Raw genomic sequence first — 17,074 nt, forward strand, 5'->3', positions numbered from 1 at the left:
AACTTTCAACCTCCTCCCAAGACATTCCTTTCATACCAAAAGAAGCTACTCTATTTCTTCCATTGGGAGGATTAATAACATCCATTAAACTTTTCTGCACTCCCATCCATTGAATGACTTGCCCCTCCCTCCTCTCTACCCACTCTTTTCTCAAAATACCAACCTCGCATAAAGTAAAATCCCCTCCTTCTTAACAAAGCTTTAGTTTCCTCATTATCCACCCTGAAGAAAACTGTAATTTTAAGCAAGAATACATTTTAAATACTTTGTATAATACTGCAGAAATTTTATGCAAAGAACACCTTTATCCTGAAAGAATTTAGAACCAAATCACTTTGGTCTAAAACAGAGATATTGGGAGCTACATTTATGAGCACACAGAAGGTTTCTACATTTAAAGGACAGCAGAACCTGAGATGGTCTAGCATTCTATTCTGTATCCATCTACATGTGTACACACACACATGCACATATAAATATATAAATAGACACCCACACTCTCAGGGAGGAGGATGATGTATGTCAAATTTTAAAGTGTTACACTGGTATAATAAATCAAGCAAATATTACCTTTAAATGGTCAGCTCATCAGGAGAGGTAGTCTGGTGCTCACTATGACATAAGCCTGGAAGAATGATGAATCTCACAGTTGCAGAGGGTGAGCTATGTTACTCCTCAGGGGAAACTTTGAAAACAACTCGTCTGGACCTTTTGAGTTGGGAGAGTAGAGGTGCCAGTCTTAAACTTGAGGTATGCTCTCAAAGCATTCTCATTTTGCAGCTATAACTCAAGAATGAATGGAGCTTGAGTTTACCAAAGCCCTAAAATAATTCTTTAATGGGCAGTACAACACTCTAGCAGAATGTGAAAAGTCAGTGTCAAATGTTAAGCCCAGCACTCCATGCTAAGGAAAACACAATTTGGATTTTTGGCAGTGCAAGCTAAGCTTTTTACATAAGACATGTGATCTAACCTTAAGTAATCAATCCTGATAGGTAAAAGAGAAATGCCTGGTTCATCTAAGCAGAAATCCCCAAGGTTATGAAAACCTTTGTCAAGTTCTACTCACTACTAAACAACTCGGTAAGGAACATGCTTTTTGACAGAGCCTCAAGCTGTTATACAAAAACATTTAAAGATGAAGAACTTTTCAATGAAAAGTCCCCTCTAGCTCTGGAGATCTGCCTATTCCACAAGATACACAGAGGAAAAAATACATACAGTGAGAAAAAAAAAAAAAAAAAAAAAAAAAGAAGGATGAAGAAAAAGGAGTGGGGGAGAAGGGAAGAAGAGGGAGTGAAATGCTTCATAACTCTACCAGGAAAGCAATTATGAGCAGATTACAATTGATTTTCTATCTATTTTCTAACAGAAAATAACTACACTTTGAGGCCAGGAAGTAAGAAAAATTATTCTTATGACACCATCTCACCTCTGGTTTTTTTATAGTCTACTTTTAACATATAATTTAGCAATTAAAACGAAGTGTCAATTCTTTCAAGCATAAAAATCTGGGCTTGTTCAATTAATGGGTTTCTTGATTCAACCATATGGTAGAAGTAGTACATTTATTGTAAATATTTAGCAAGTTTGGAGACACGAGGCATTTCACACATAACTTTATATGATAAGAGATATAAAGCATCACTCTACAACTTCAGTCCGAGGACAGAAATGGCTCAGCCTCTTCATAGAAACAACTCACTGCAGTTTTTGTACAACATCTGTTTCTTACAGTAGCTCAGTTTTCAGTACCCCAGGTGAAAAAGCAAGGTGTAATCACCTTGATCACTAATAAGGCCGCTGGCTAGCTCCCATGGCAACAAACACTATGGAAATGACTGAATGATGAAATGTCTCTTGAATAACTTAGAAAAACTCTTATCTATGGCTACCTAGCTACATGTGAGACATTGCTTCAGAGAACAGCAAAAGCAGCAGAATAATATTTACAGAAGAGGAAAAGCAGAAGTTTTACATCGCACGTTTTCTACTCTTCCTCCAAGTTACTATAAATCTCTCTCCTCATTATTTACTACTGTTACTCCCTCTGAAGCATTTAAGTTTTTAAGAATTATTTAAAATCGAGATTATGAAGAGATTGATCATTGGATGCTGAGGCTACCAAAATCCAGATTATGTTCTGTTTTAATTAAAAAATAAATAAAGGACAATTGGGGGGGGGGGGAAATAACAGACTCTTTAGTTCTGGGCAGAAATTTTTTAATAACTGGCTTAAGATAGAAGTTAGGGAGATGATGCAGAAAATACTGAACAAGATTTTATGACTCCTGTAATGAAAGAAGTCAAACTAAATCATACATCTCTTTTCTACCAAATGGAGTTGCTTAGCTGTAGCCATTTCTAAGTACAACAAAAACTGACCTGAGCCAAATAAGTTCCTCATTTTACTTCACACTGACTTTGAACTGCTTTTTCTCCAGCTTGCTTAAAGAGTGCTTTCAACTGCATGTAGCATGTGTAAGACCTCACAAAATAAAATTTCGTAAGGTTTTTGATTTACCTATGTAAAACTGAGCAGTAAATATCCAGTCAACAGGTTTCACCAAATATCTAACTGCATCTCCAATATTTTCAAGTCTCACCAACTGCAAGCCTAGTTTTCCTCAAAAGTATCCACAGCTCTGGAACACCAACAGTGTTTTTAAAGGTTGGTACAACCCAGAGAAGCAGGCAGTGAAATCACTGCAGCAATGTTGTTCAGCACAGCAGTCAGCATGAAATGCACAATCTGCACAGATGAGTCAAGTCTGGATAATCCCTTCATGCTCTGTCAGGTTGAGAGTATGAGGTTTGTTTTTAAATTGCATACCTTCAATAAACTCCACTTCTCTGCATTCACATTTTAAGACAATATTTTTCAATGCGTGTTTTGATTTGCAGATGTGTAAAAATACTGTTAGTGGAGTTCTGTCTATCAGGATCTTATAAATCATAACTGCCTTTTAAAAAGGACTGCAGATGGTAATGGTGATTGCAGCTCCCCTGGGTGACTGCTGCCCAGAAGTCTGGTGTAGTAATAAAGGTGTAATAACCATGGTAAGATTTGCAGAGAGATGAAATACTTTGAATTGGTTCAACTGCACCAATCAGGAAAAAACAAAAAGTAAGTTTTCAAATTTTCAAGAGTAAGTGGTCTAATAAATAAAGAAGAGGGAGGAGGGACAGAGAAAATGTAAAATTTTCCCCCTAATTCCCTAAAATTGTTGCATATGTGTTTTACACTGATATAACAATTTCTCTTTAAAATGCCAGCATGCTTGAGTTCAGATTCATTAATGACAGATTACACCCTGTTGAAGTGTAGTATCACCCTGGAGCACTACCAGCTAAAAAATTCAGTTCACTAAGATATATCTAATATAATCCTTGAAGAAGTCTTATTGTCAGCTCACTGGCCTGCTATATAGGCAAATGCTACATAGTAAGGAGACAGTGGAAGAGGAAGTACCCTGCCAGTTTGAAAACCCAGACATACTTCAATGGTTTATTTTCCTTCCAGATCAAAAGACCGTGCTACTGCTATCTTAAGTATGTTGTTAATTGCATAACCCTAAGAGCTGCAACTATGAGTTATGTCTCTGCTTTGCAAACACAGATCAAGAGGACAAGACACAGTAAACACGACATTTCAATACATCTGTTGTTCAAGAAATGTAGCCTGCCGTTCAGCGGGATGCATTTACTTAACCCAACTTTTGGCAACACCATCGCTTATTTCGCCCTGTCAGATGCACCAAGCCAGAGCCAGGTCCGGCTGCAGAAGGAGCGGCACAAGCGCAGCCCGGCGGAGTTTCCTCCCCCGGGGCATTATAAAACAGCGTCACCGCTCCACAAATACAACCCTACACGCCCGGCGCTACTCAGACATGCCTGCAGAATTACGTCCCAAACACACAGGTGATTGAAAATTAATTCTTACGAGAAATTACTGCTTAGAAGCCACAGCCAGATCTGAGAATGGTGAAACCAACAGATATTGCGGTTCGGTTAGAGAAAGCCAAATTATGCAGCCTGTCCTCTCACACAAAGCGGAGGAAATAAATCTACACCCTCCTCACAGAATTATTAAAAACAAAACAGCCACAAAAACAACCTCAAAAGTTAGAAGCAGGGGAACGGCAGGGTAGGTAGAGTACCTGAAACAAGTTTAAAATTCCTTGTCAGGCTCCCGGTGCGGGCGGGTACGCGTGTCCCCGGGCGGGCCGCAGCTCCGGCACGGCCGCGGGCGGGGCCAGCCCGGCGCTGCCAAGGGGGCACGGCCGCCCCGGCCAGCGGCTCCTGCCGGGGTCGGCAGCGAACAGGTCGGGGAAAACTTTCCGGAGGTACGGGGCCTGCCGAGGCGAGGGGCGACCCCGCCGGCCCCTCGGGGCAGAGGGCCGGGGCTGTCTCCTCCCTCACCGGGAAACGCCGCCGCGCCGCGGCCTCCGCCGCCCGGGCGACCTCCACCGGGACGACCTCGGGGAGGCGCCGGGGGCAGGGCCGGCGCGTGTGTCAACACGGGGCCGCGACGCCCGGCCCCGGCAATGGGCGGCGCCGGGGCGGGAGCGCGGCAGCCTCGGCCCGGCGCTCCCCGCCGCCATCACCGGGCCCGCCCGGTGCCGCCGAGCCCCGCGGCCCGGCAGCCACCCACCCACCTGCGGCCCGCCGGCAGCCGTCGCTGCGGGCGGGAGGAGCGGCGGCAAGGTCGCCTTCACCTCACCCGCCGCGGCGCCGCCGCCCGCATCCCCCGGGGCCCCGCCGGGCCGCCTCTCGCCGGCCACGGCCGGGGCGGACGGACGGGGGGCACCCGGTGCCGGAGCGCCGCGAAACCCGGCGGGGGAACCGCCCGGGCCGGCCTCGGTGGGTGAGAGACGCGGCTCACCCCCCGCGCCGTGGGTTCCCGCCGGGAATTGCCAAGGTTGCCGCGGTGCCCCCCTCCCCAAACGCCGCTACGTTACCGGCTGGGGCCAGCGGGGAGGGCCTGGGCGGCGCGGCCTGGGCAGCTGGTCCTCCGGCCCCGCAAAGGTCCTGCCGCCATCGGAGAAAACCTCCCGGTGCTCACGGGCGCTCGCTGTGCAAGTGTCCCTGTGCCCCACCGCCCCGGCTGTGCAGGTGGAGAGAGGGCGGTCGGAAAGCTTTCCGCCAAGGATCACGAACTCCCTTTGTAACAGAGCTGGTAGAGACCTTAATTTCCGTCCCGTGTTCTAATTACGAGATGTTTCCTCCCACCCCGCAGTTACTTTTATGCAGTTGAAGTAATCTACCTCTCACCATCCCACCCAGCCTTCTGTGCTTCTGCCGAGGCGGCTGAGCGCCAGGAGCTGCTTAGAAGATATGAATGAAAGTCTGGTGTTGTGATTACGGCTTGTAGCTGATGGAGCATATCGTATACAAGATAAGACATACAGCCATTGCTACTCACAGGCTGCAAATGTGTCTGTGTGTGTGTATATATATATATATTTATATGTATATATATATAATTGTTACCCACTGCTGTTCTACTATTGGAATTTATAAAAACCTCTTCTGGTACCCACCAAAAAATGGGCTAATTTAAAAAAAATTTACATCCGATTTACACAAATTCTACACAGAAATGTGAGCCCAACGTGCCACTTTGAAGGGATTATTTTTTCAAAACAATGCGATAGATTTGTCTCAACAAAAGACTGTGGAGGCACAGGGCTATGTTTCTTTCCTGTATGTTTCCACAAACCCTCCCTCTTAGAGCTGACATAGTCTGTAGAAGGACGTCATGATTTTGTTTGTTTGAGTCATTCATTACAAAGTCAGTTGAATTTTTCTATGGATCTCATCCCCATCCTAGGCACGAGTTTGGAGGGTTCAGTTCATGATGCAAAAGGCCACCTCTCACCCCTGGTTAGTTTACTTAGCTGTATGAAAGGAATTTGAGGCCTCTAGTTAAGAAATCAAAATGCTTGTTCCCTCAGTCCCATATGCTGATGCTGTTTCAGAGCCAGAGTGGTGTCCAAATGGGACTGTGAATATTAATTTAATAGGGGAAATTGGTGAAAGCAAGATGAAAGAATGAGACACTTGTAGTGCGACTTTGCTGCTTATTATGGAAGCCTTTGCTGTTGATTGAGAAGCATATGAGTCAGTTAAAAGCACTGCAGTACTGGAGAAAATGATTCTCAATTATCAGAATAAGAAGGAACAGAGCAATATGGAATTGATTTTGAAACTACTTAAAATCACGAGAATTTCACATTAAATTCTTTTTCTTAGTATACTATAGCTCCTCCTGAGTTTGTCTAAAGGGTCTTTTTGACCTCATCTCCTGTTTAGAAGGTCTTGTGATTCTGTAAACCTGCAGTACATTGTGAGTGATGAAAACACCACACTCATAGCCATGAGTTACGTCTGCTCAAATGGGAGGGCTAATCAAAATGAAGAGAGCTGCTTGATGTCACTGCACTGCTCATTGGTAAAACCTCATTTCCTCCTTATTGCCTTAGGAAACAACTTGCTTCTCAATTAAAATAGAAACAGGATTCTGACTTGGGAGTCAGAAACCAGGATTTTTCTGTTCCGTGACCACACACCCGCGATATGGTAATAGTTCTTATGAAGGAGGGATTGTAAGTGTTAAAAGACTTTCTCGGGGTAGGACAGTCAGAGGCTGGGGATTTATATGCCTTCAGAACTTCCCACATCTCTTTCTTCCTTCCCCATTGTATGTCCCCAGTCATTCCTACATCACTGTCCTTCAGGTTTTGCTGAAACTCAGGATTTCCATGGCTTCTTTGGGACTTTCACAACACTTTCCTGGTCAGCTAATGAAATAAAAAGTTGTTAGTAAATGAGAACATACTCACAGGATTAGTCAGTACTTAAAAGCAAGAAAAGGGAAAGTGGGAGCAGCTGCCCCCTTTGGAAACCAGAACTTCCTTTGTTTCCAGAATTTGTATTGGCATAACTACAATGTAATATAGACTAGCAGAAGTTTATAAATGATACTTTTTCTAAAACTGATCGCCTGTATGTGTTAACTGATTTCCCTTGTCTTCCTTGTCAATCTCTATCAAGTCAAACTTCCATTAACAGCTCTACATCAGTTATCTCTCTTTTTAGTGTAAGAAATGCACATTCATCTTTTCAGAATTCCTTTGCCTTCTCAATTGTTGTGCACTTTAGCCATTTTCCATTATTTGAATATTTTCTGCCTCAGACAGGGAATGGCTCTTTAATTCCTTCAGTTGTCCAGTGCACTGGCCAGCCCTTCTAATTGAACCTACTCCTCACCCTCTCAGGCTGGGAAACCTGTGTATTGTGCTTCTATCCACAGCAACCTGCTTCTAAGGCAACCCCCCAAACTCTCTTGATCCACCTTGTGCTTGAGATATCAGATATGCCAGAGCAGATAACTGATTTCAGTATAATGTCATCAGTATCAGTGCCTGTTGCTTTCATCTTCTTAAATAAGAAGATGCTTTACTTGAAGATCCTGAACATTAAGTGTATTTTTTGTTGGCTTTCTGCATTGGTTGTTTGAATGTCTACCTTTCGTAGGTAGACACTTATCCTTTCCTTCCACTGAACCACCATTATGGTTCCTGATTCCAAACTGACATCCTTGAAATATCCAGGTGGTTTGTCAGCCCTTTGTTTAGCCTTCACCTGGCATTTTTTTACCTTTTTTACCTTTTTTACCTTTTTTATCCTGATATTTTTTCATCTGAGAATCTTGTGCTGCTTCTGCCATTATTTGTGTGGAAAAGCTTACGTACTTATATGACAAAGCTGCTACAACAATGTACATTTTGTTAATTTATGTTACCACAGCAACTGAGTCATGCAAAAATGTAGTGTTTCATTGTTTGGTATTGCACTTTGGCATTCTGATAAAAAGCTAGGGGAGCATAGTCTGTGTGCAGCTGCTATGGAGCTGGGTCTTAACTAGGTAGATAACCTTGCCTGTTGACTAGGTATCAATAGTGGTTGTCAAAATGAGCTTACCAGGTAGGATCCTGTAGGAATCTCAGTCCAGTTCTGTTCAGTTTTGTGAGAAATCACAGGCATGCTGGAAGAGGGGATTGGGATTTTGACATGTAGAAAACTGATCTAGAAAACATAAGACACAGGCTGGGAGAACAAAAGCAGTGAGCATACGTAGGTATAAAAAATGGCACAAATTCAGAAAACAAACAAGGGGTTAAAAAGAAATCTTCCAGAAAGGAATCTGGAGTCTTCGGTAAGCCAGAAGCTGAGTATGAGTCAGTGATGTGTTTTCCTGGCAAAAATGGTAAACATTCCAGAAAGGTATAGATGTGGGGAGAAATCTGTGGGCTCTATGCAATATTGGTAGGACATCAGTGGAAGGGCTAATTTTGTGCACCACAGCTCAAGTACTATATGAGCCAACAGGAGTCAGTGCCGGGTGGGCAGAGGACTGGGAAGGCTGAGGAAGCTGGAGTTGTTCAGGCTAGACAAAAGGAGGCAGAAGACAAACATGCTAAGACTCTTCATAGACTTAAAAGGCCCTTGCAAAGAGAAGGGGAATCATCTATTCTTGGTAGGTGGGGTAAGATGTAATGGACTTAAATTGCATCAAGGAGGAAAAGCTTTTCTAATGGTAACATTAGTGAGGCACAGCTTTATATCGCAGGGTGTAATGGTGTCTCTGTTACCGGATGTCTTTAAGTATGTACTGGACAAATACTAAGTACTATTGATCCGGCATTGGAGTTGGAGGATGGACTAAGTGACTAATCAAGCTCTGTTACAGACCTATTTTTCTGTGATTACATATAATCTGAGGCTTCTCATTAATCATTGTTTCTTTATCCAGTCCCATTGTACATTCTGTTTTCTTTTTAAGTCAGATCCCTGGTCGTCTCTCTGTTCTCTGAAGGACAAAGGAATATTTTGTCCCTTTTTTCTTTCTGTGCAGTTAAAGACCAAAGCTTTTCTGGTTTTTTTGGTAGCCCACAATAGACACGAACTGATGAGTTACATTGCATTTTACTGCTGAGATAACTATTATAATTACACCTGAGTCAAACATGCAATAAAAATTATTTAGATGAATGTTGTCAATCTGTTCAGACATGTTCTACATAAACTATACAAAATTTTAACATAAATCTGAGATTCTCTAGTCATATTCCAGAAAAAATTACTCAGTTCTGTGTTCCAGACCGATCTGATGCATGTAATCTCAAATTCACTGATCTGCGCTGACAGGAACCCATAAAAATTTTTAATGTGAACTGTACTATGTTATTTATTTTTAAGCATGATTTAGTTTTGAAAAATGTTGTAAATTTAAAAATTTCCATTCAGTTCTACATTTCAGTTTAAAATAAATAGCTTATCTCAAGAATAATTGGCATTTGTTTACTTGGCAGCTCTGTTCAATGGCCAACATTCCTGATAGGTTTTCTGGGTTTTTTTCCTGATCGTGTTTTCTAAGTAGGTATTACTTTTTTCTAAAAACTTTGAAAAAAGTTTTTAGAAAACTTTTAGAAAACTATATTCTGATTTATAGCCTTAAATCAGAATCTCTGTCAGAGTAGACTCCTGTCTGTTTTGGGCATAAAAAAAGCTATTGCAATAGATGCCAATGCTAAATACTTTATTTGCTGAGCTTGTAAAATGAATGCCCATCAAAAGTTTAAACCTACTCTTTTTCACCTTAAGGACAGCTTCTCAACTGTACAGTCATTTTATCCTGTCAGAGAATGAGAATTTTCTTTCTGTAATGATTTTTTTTCTGAAAGATTAATAGTGTGCTTTTCTACACAGAGCATGTATTGCCCATGTACCTGTGCTGATGCACATATTCATTGGTGATGGGGAAGAAACAGGTGGGGAAAAAGGTGACAAAATTTCTCTATAATACTGGATTTCTCAAGGTCATAAAAATGAAATTCTAAAATGAAGAACCATTGACTTCATGTAAGGCCAAGGATATTTGAATTGTATTGAAAATGTCAATGTGGCTGAAAGAAATACATATTAAGATAAGAATAGGAAACATACAGTATCATTATGCCCTTATTTATGATGCTCCAGGTTTTAATGCCACAAGCAGTTCTTGCCTTCGCATCTCAGAAGAGATATAGTAGAACCAGAAAAAAGTAATATGGATAATCAGGGATTTGGGACATATTTTCCATGAAGTGTGGCTGAACAGACAGATTTAGCCTGAAAATGACACAGCCAAGAGAGGGTATGAAACAGATCTCTAAACCATGGATGGCACAAACCCCAGGAAATGAGTATTTGTCACAACACAGGACTGCCACAACATGGCACCCTCCACACGGTTCTGCTTGACACCATGCTCAGCCCAGGGCTACTTTTACAGCTCCACCTAGGGTTAGGGTTCAGAAAACCACAAAGCCCAGAGCTCCATGCCCACTTCACCTGCAAACGCGTGCCAAGGAGAGCACAGGACTGCCGCAGCATGGCTCCCTCCACACCTTGCTGCCTGGCTCCAGTCTCTGCCCAAGGCTGTTTTTTGTGGGGGCCTGAATATATGTTGTATTGTAAGATCTGTGTGTGTCAATGTGGGGGCCTGAATATATGTTGTATTGTAAGACCTGTGTGGGTCCGAGTTGCTCCAAACGAGCTACAGCTGCAGGGTCCTTAGTTGGGCAGCAGCTGTAGCTCGTGAAGGTAATTGAAATAAATAGGGGTGGGTTGAGAGCCCAGGAGGAGCCCCTGAGAAGACAGGAAGGACTGTGCTGCAGAGAATGGAGAACAGCCCCAGCAGAGAGGCAAGAACAACACTGCAGCGAAGATTACAACAACTGGTGGCCCCGTGTGAGGAAGAACACACAGCCAAACATTGAGAGAAGGTATGGAATCCCTCGGACAGCCGAGAGCTGTGGCAGCCTGAGAGCTGGGACTGTAGAATATAATATGGCCTTTGAATTAAGGAGCTGTAGCAGCAGAAAGCTGTAAGAATATGGCCTTTAAGGAAAAGAGCCTTGGAACATCTAAAGACAGCCAAGAGCTGTGGCAGCCTGAGAGCTGGGACTGTATGCATATTGTAATTGTATAATTGTTAAAAGAAAAGGGGGGAAATGTGGGGGCCTGAATATATGTTGTATTGTAAGACCTGTGTGGGTCCGAGTTGCTCCAAACGAGGTGCAGCTGCAGGGTCCTTAGTTGGGCAGCAGCTGTAGCTCGTGAAGGTAACTGAAATAAATAGGGGTGGGTCGAGAGCCCAGGAGCAGCCCCTGAGAAGACAGGAAGGACTGTGCTGCAGAGAATGGAGAAGAGCCCAAGGGGAGCCCCTGAGAAGACAGGAAGGACTGTGCTGCAGAGAATGGAGAACAGCCCCAGCAGAGAGGCAAGAACAACACTGCAGCGAAGATTACAACAGTTTTTACTGCTCCTCCTAGGGTTAGGGTTCAACAAACCAAAAACATCAGAGCTCCAAGCAAATGCAGCTGCAAAGTCATGCGAAGGGGAACACACAACTGCCACAACATGGGTCCCTCCACACCTTTCTGCTTGGAACCAGCTTCAAGCCATGGCTGCTTTTACTGTTCAGCCTAGGTTTAGGGTTATGCCTAGGGTTAGGGTTCAGAAAACTGCAAAGCCCAGGGCTCCAAGCACACTGCAGCTGGAAAAGGCATGCCAAGGGGAACACAGAACTGCCACAACATGGCTGCCTACACGCCTTTCTGCTTGGGCCCAGCCTCATCCCATCACTGCTTTACTGCTCTGCCCATCGTTAGAGTTACATGTAGGGTTAGGGCTCAGAAAAGCACAAAGCCCAGTGCTCCAGGCTCCCTGCAGCTGCAAAAAGTCATGTCAACTGGAACACAGGTCTTCCACAACATATTTCCTCTGTCTTTATATTGGAGCTCTGGAGCATAAAATAAAATTGTCAGATGCAGTTTTCACCCATAGAAAAGGGGGAATTCCCTGAAACTATCTTATTTTTCAGAATGCAGATGTATATGCCCATGGAATAAAAATCCAGCTAGATCTGTGAAATCTAAGGTGTAGGTACCTGTGTTTCAGTATGTCCCTAAGGCAGCCCCAACCTCCAGCCTTGCTTGAGCCTTTATACATTTGTTTAATCCCTATGTTTGGCAAAAGGAATCTTCATCTGGCCACTATCAGAGAGAGATTGTGGGCTGGACTTAGACACGTGCCCCAGTGTGAGCATTCTTACTTTGTTGTTAATTTGCCTGCTGACTGAGGAGTGTGTGACACCCTTTGAATTTTGTGGGTTTGTGCTTCTACAACCTTACAGCACTGCAGGAGACACAGCCTGAGAAGTGATCAAAAGAATAAGCAGGAGGCGGGAATCTGCTTTTGATATGTAATTTTTTTAAAGTAAACTAAAAAAAGAAAAAAGGAAAAAAAAAGAGAAAAAGAAAAAAAAATAATAAGAGATTGCTTCTCACATTCTTGGACACAGTCAAGCATGGACAGATGCCTGACTCCATTATCACCTTCTCCTGCATCCTGATAAAGCCAAGCAAGCTCTTAAGGCACTTTAAGGCCACAAAAAGTGTTAATAATGCTGGGGGAGGGGGAGAAAGAGTGAAGAAATTCCCTTGCTGTGCCTTTTTAGGCAGATGCAAAACTACTTTCTGCAGCTGGGAGATATCACAGGGCATCCCTGAAGTGGGTCAGGGCAGGGGTCATGCTCACTGTTATCAAAATTTTCAGAGCATCAGCAAGAAGGAGAAGTATCCATTGTCGTCATATCTAGTGGTATGAGTGAAAACTAACATGGGATTCTTCTTCACTGCAGAACACAGGAAAGTATGAATTTGATGCTTGAAAAAGACTGACTGACAGGAATATGAAGCAGGCCTCCAATGAGTAGGGTGTGTATGTCTTGGCTTCTGGAGACCAGGCAGGGTGTAAGTCACCTCAAGCAGCAGCTCACTGGGAAACTGTGAGACTGTACAGACAGAGGGAGCATGCCAGGCATTCTTCATACCTGTGGAGATCACTGGTAGAGGGTGATGGAGTAATCCAGCAGTAAAAAAACAGTTAAGGAGGTCTTTATTTACCCATATACTTCATCTGTTGTGACTGTCATGCTGGGGTTTAGTGATTAAGGAGAGGAGGATATGGGAGTGTAAAATGTACATACCATGTAGTTAGTATTGGTTACTTGTATTTTGAAGCAATGAAGAAAATTCAAGCAAAAGTAGTTGCTACGGCATTTCAAATTTTGAAACAAAAACCTTAAAATATTCAGCAGTTTAGTGTTCCTTCATTATACAGAATTTCTGTTTACTAAAAAAAAATTGTGCTTCCATCTTTAATTGGGGTTTTGAGTCCTTGATTAGGAAGAAATTTTCACTGAAATTTCCTTTAGTTTATCTGAAAATATTTTAAATGCTAAAGATTCAAATGAAAGAGCACTTGGGAGATAATTTTCAGATACTCAAATGTTTTATTTTCTTCACAACTGGCAAAAATTGGCAGAGAATTACAGAGGAATTTCTGTTCTTCTGCAACCAATATGGCTCTTAGTCATGTTCTGCTGCTTCACCAGATAGTATTTTTATTATAAGTTTTATGCTTCAGTATAGTGAGAAGTTAGTGTTTCTTTAAGGTGAAGTGATACCATTTTGTTTCCTTCATTCTGGTGAAATCTGATCTTACTGATGAAAAAACCCCCTCAAACACCAATGCTTGTGCTTTTTTTTTTGTTTTCCTGGAGTGGGGTTAGTGTTATTTCCTATAAAGTTCTGTTTCATAATGGCTCAGAAATGAACATAACAGTTACCACAAATGAACCAAATGGCTTTTGGTTGCAGTGAAAATAAGTGGTTTTTTTAAGGAACTGTGCAATTTGCTCAAAAGCTGCTAACAACATGCTACCATTTTCTTAGTGGATTTGCATATCATTAATAAGAAAGCAGTAATATCTTCTCTCATAATGATTGCTGTTCTTTAGACCTCATCTCCTTGGAGATGAGAATCTGTACTTTCTTTATTCCCTCCATTTTTATAATTTTCTGCCCTTTTGTTTTGAATGAAGACCTTTAAGCAAGCAAATTCAAGACAATTGAATTGTCTCTATATTTTTTAATTCATTATATTTGAGATAGAAATGCTGTGATAGTTGGGACTGAGCATCCATGTTGTCAGACTTTGTTTCACTTTGATTTCTTTAACAATTTTTGAACCAACAGAAGAGTTTCCAGTGTCTGTATTTTAGCTGGGGGGCAATATTGACTTTAGACACTTATCTTCACTCTGCTCCAGTCTTTGAGTCTCTTTTGGAGCCTTTTTCTCCCATTCCTGGCCTCCTTTGTATGTTCTTTACTGTGACAGTGGTCAGGCAGTGGCACATGTTGCCCAGAGAATTTGTGGATGTCCCATCCTTGGAGGTGTTCAAGGTGAGGTTTGATGGAACCTGGTCTGGTGGAAGGTGTCCTTCCCACAGCAGAGGGATTTGAAGTAGATGGTGTTTAAGGTCCCTTCCCACCCAAACCGTTCTATGATTTTGTGATTATAAGCAGAATCACAGAAATCATAGAAAGTAGTATGAGAAGAGATGTTATTTGGCCCATCATTATAGTCCACAGCAGGATCATCTCCATGTTAATTAGCAATGAAGGTGTTTGTCCTACTCCTAGATAATGTGTGTTGATGGAGACACCATATACTCTGTAACAAAAATTCTCTAGTACTGACTGGTCTGCACTGTCTTCACAGTTTCCCTGGGAAATGCCTTTCAAATAATTATCCTGGGATTAATTATCTAATTGTTCGTATCTATAGGTATAAATCTACATATACGGTAAGCTTCTGAGTTTCTACTAGAAGAAGTGGAGATGTGGATTGTTCTTTGTTTGTCTACAGATGGGCCTGTAGACCCATCTGAGATAGAAAGACACTCCTAATGTCTCATCTGTATTGAAAATTCTACACTGTCTCATCTGTAGAACAAGGATGGAGTGCAATTTATTCCTTTCCTCTCTGTCGTGCCGTTTACCCTTATTTTTTCATTGTTGCTTCTCATCCTGTAAAGGCTAAACTAGTTGCTATTTCTTTAAACACTGTTTATTTCCAGCTCATCCTTTTTGTTCCTCTTTTGATCCTTTCAGCTGGTTCACACAGTTCTCATAATACGGAACTTGAAACTAAGCACGTGGTGGATGAGAGACTGCATGATATCAAAGCTCCTCTGCGAGAACCTCAGCTTATCTTTTAGGAGGGCGGGTGGGGAACTCGATCAGAGGAAAAGCCCTCTCCAATTATATCACCACTGGAGCAAACGCAGTACAGGCGGCTCTGCATTGCTTACTTCAGGCAGTATTTGCTGTGAAGCTGAGCACTGCATACCAGTGAGCCACAAGGCCTGGTAGGAGAGTATTGAAATCAGCAGGCACCACAGCAGCAAAAGAGTGCTGACTCTTTCTTGGTGTTTTATGTCGACATTGCTTTAAAAAGGGTGCATGCAAAAGCAAGATGCCAGAAGTGCTCTTTTATTGTCTTTATTGCAGGTTTAAGAAGGTATCACCTTCATTCTTGAAGTTCTGGAGTAAATATTCAAATTAACATGTGAGGGAGGAATACTGAGAGGATTTTTTTTCATATATCTGAAAAGCAATTTCATCTAAAAATATGGTCCATTTAGTTAAGTGTTCTGAAATATTACTCTTTTCATTTCTATTTTTATAAACAGCTTAAATATTAGTTCTTTTAAAAACATCCTTATTACTATAGTACATCCTATGATGGAGCATAATTGCTTCTGAATCTTCTACTTTTTCATCTGTCAATCAATCTATATGAAACTCAGAACAGTTTTGTGAGAATTACAGAACAAACTTCGAGTGAATTGTCTGAAGTCAAATAAAATACAAAGGAAAATGAAATACAAATGACCAGACTGATGTTAGGACTGTGGGAGAATGCAAGAGTATCTGCAAAGAGCATTTGGGATAAATCCATGCTACTTTGATCGTACCCGAAGATTAAAAGCATTATGACACTTCCTTAGAGTCACTAAATTTCCGAAATTTTCTTTTTTTCTCCTCCAAGTGCAATTCCTTTGATGGTATCTCCACTCCACCGTGTTTGCAAGTCCTTCTAATTTGTTTTGGCCTTCAGTGGGGATCCTGTAGCAGATAGGGCCTGGCGTTCGGAAGATCTCGTGATGTTACGGGAAGACAGGGCCCCTGCCCCCTTAGATAAGAAAATTAACATAGGAATGTAGCCCCCTAAACCGGATTCCAGTAACTTTCCACTTGCCCAGGTAACTTTCCATCCCCTACTAACCATAGATGGTAAAGACAGACCCCCACCTGACGTAGAAGCCCCTTAGACTATAAAACCCCACGGGAAGAGAGAATAAAGGCCTTTGATCCTCCACCATATTGGTGTCCGCGTGTTTCTTAGGCCCGAGCGACCCTGGGGAAATGGGTCGCCGTGCTGTTTCCTGAAACCAGGCCGCCTGCCTTGTATCAGAAGGCAACATTCTGGTGCCGAAACCCCGGGAAGCCGATCAGCGCCCGGGGAACGGGATTCGCCTGGACAGGAAGCAGCGGCTGTCAGCGGCCGGTTCCGACTGCAGCGTGGGGGACGCCCCGGACCAGCAAGGAACATGGAATCCTATGCAAAGGTCGTATCAGATATGCATGCACAGTTTAGGATAGAATGTAAAATTAAGTGTGAGCTCAGGAATTCTAATCTTGCTATTGCAAGGCTCCTAGAGCTCGGGACGATTGAACGTCCGGTAAATATATTTTATTGGGAAGTGCGGGAGAAGCACACTGCCGCCTTAGCAGAGGATACTAAGTCCTCAGGCAGTGATAAAAGCCTCAAAGCGTGGGGGAAAGGAGAAGAGGCCCTACGCAAGGCATTAGAAGAACAGGAGACGTGGAAAGTCGCGCGTATACGTTTATTTCTTGCAGTAAAGCGGGGGGCGAGGGCCGCGACGCACACAGTGTCTGAGAGTGATCGGATTGAATGCGGGAATATGCCGGGACCGGGAGCGTTCCACCCCTTCCCGAGCCTGAGCCCAGACCCCCCAGAGCCCCCAGGGGACCCCCCGGAGCCCCCATGGGACCCCCCGACCCTCTCGCGGAGCCCGCCGGGTCCCAGCCCC

At 42.9% G+C, this 17,074-nt stretch overlaps 1 protein-coding gene across 3 annotated transcripts in view; it reads right to left on the reverse strand.

The window, feature by feature from the left end:
* The window catches only part of ZC3H12C (zinc finger CCCH-type containing 12C), a 44,101-nt gene extending 38,802 nt beyond the window's left edge, over positions 1–5,299 (reverse strand). Inside the window, exon 1 of one of the 3 annotated variants that reach the window (XM_064717934.1) lies at positions 5,268–5,299. The gene's annotated coding sequence lies outside the window, so the exon portion shown is untranslated. Of the gene's footprint in view, positions 1–4,160; positions 4,474–4,961; positions 5,082–5,267 lie in introns of those variants that run through there. The other 2 variants (XM_064717926.1, XM_064717916.1) reach the window with 2 other exon arrangements.
* Positions 5,300–17,074: the final 11,775 nt, after the last annotated feature.

The sequence above is a fragment of the Zonotrichia leucophrys genome, chromosome 1 (assembly GCF_028769735.1).
Source record: "Zonotrichia leucophrys gambelii isolate GWCS_2022_RI chromosome 1, RI_Zleu_2.0, whole genome shotgun sequence".
NCBI lineage: Eukaryota > Metazoa > Chordata > Aves > Passeriformes > Passerellidae > Zonotrichia > Zonotrichia leucophrys.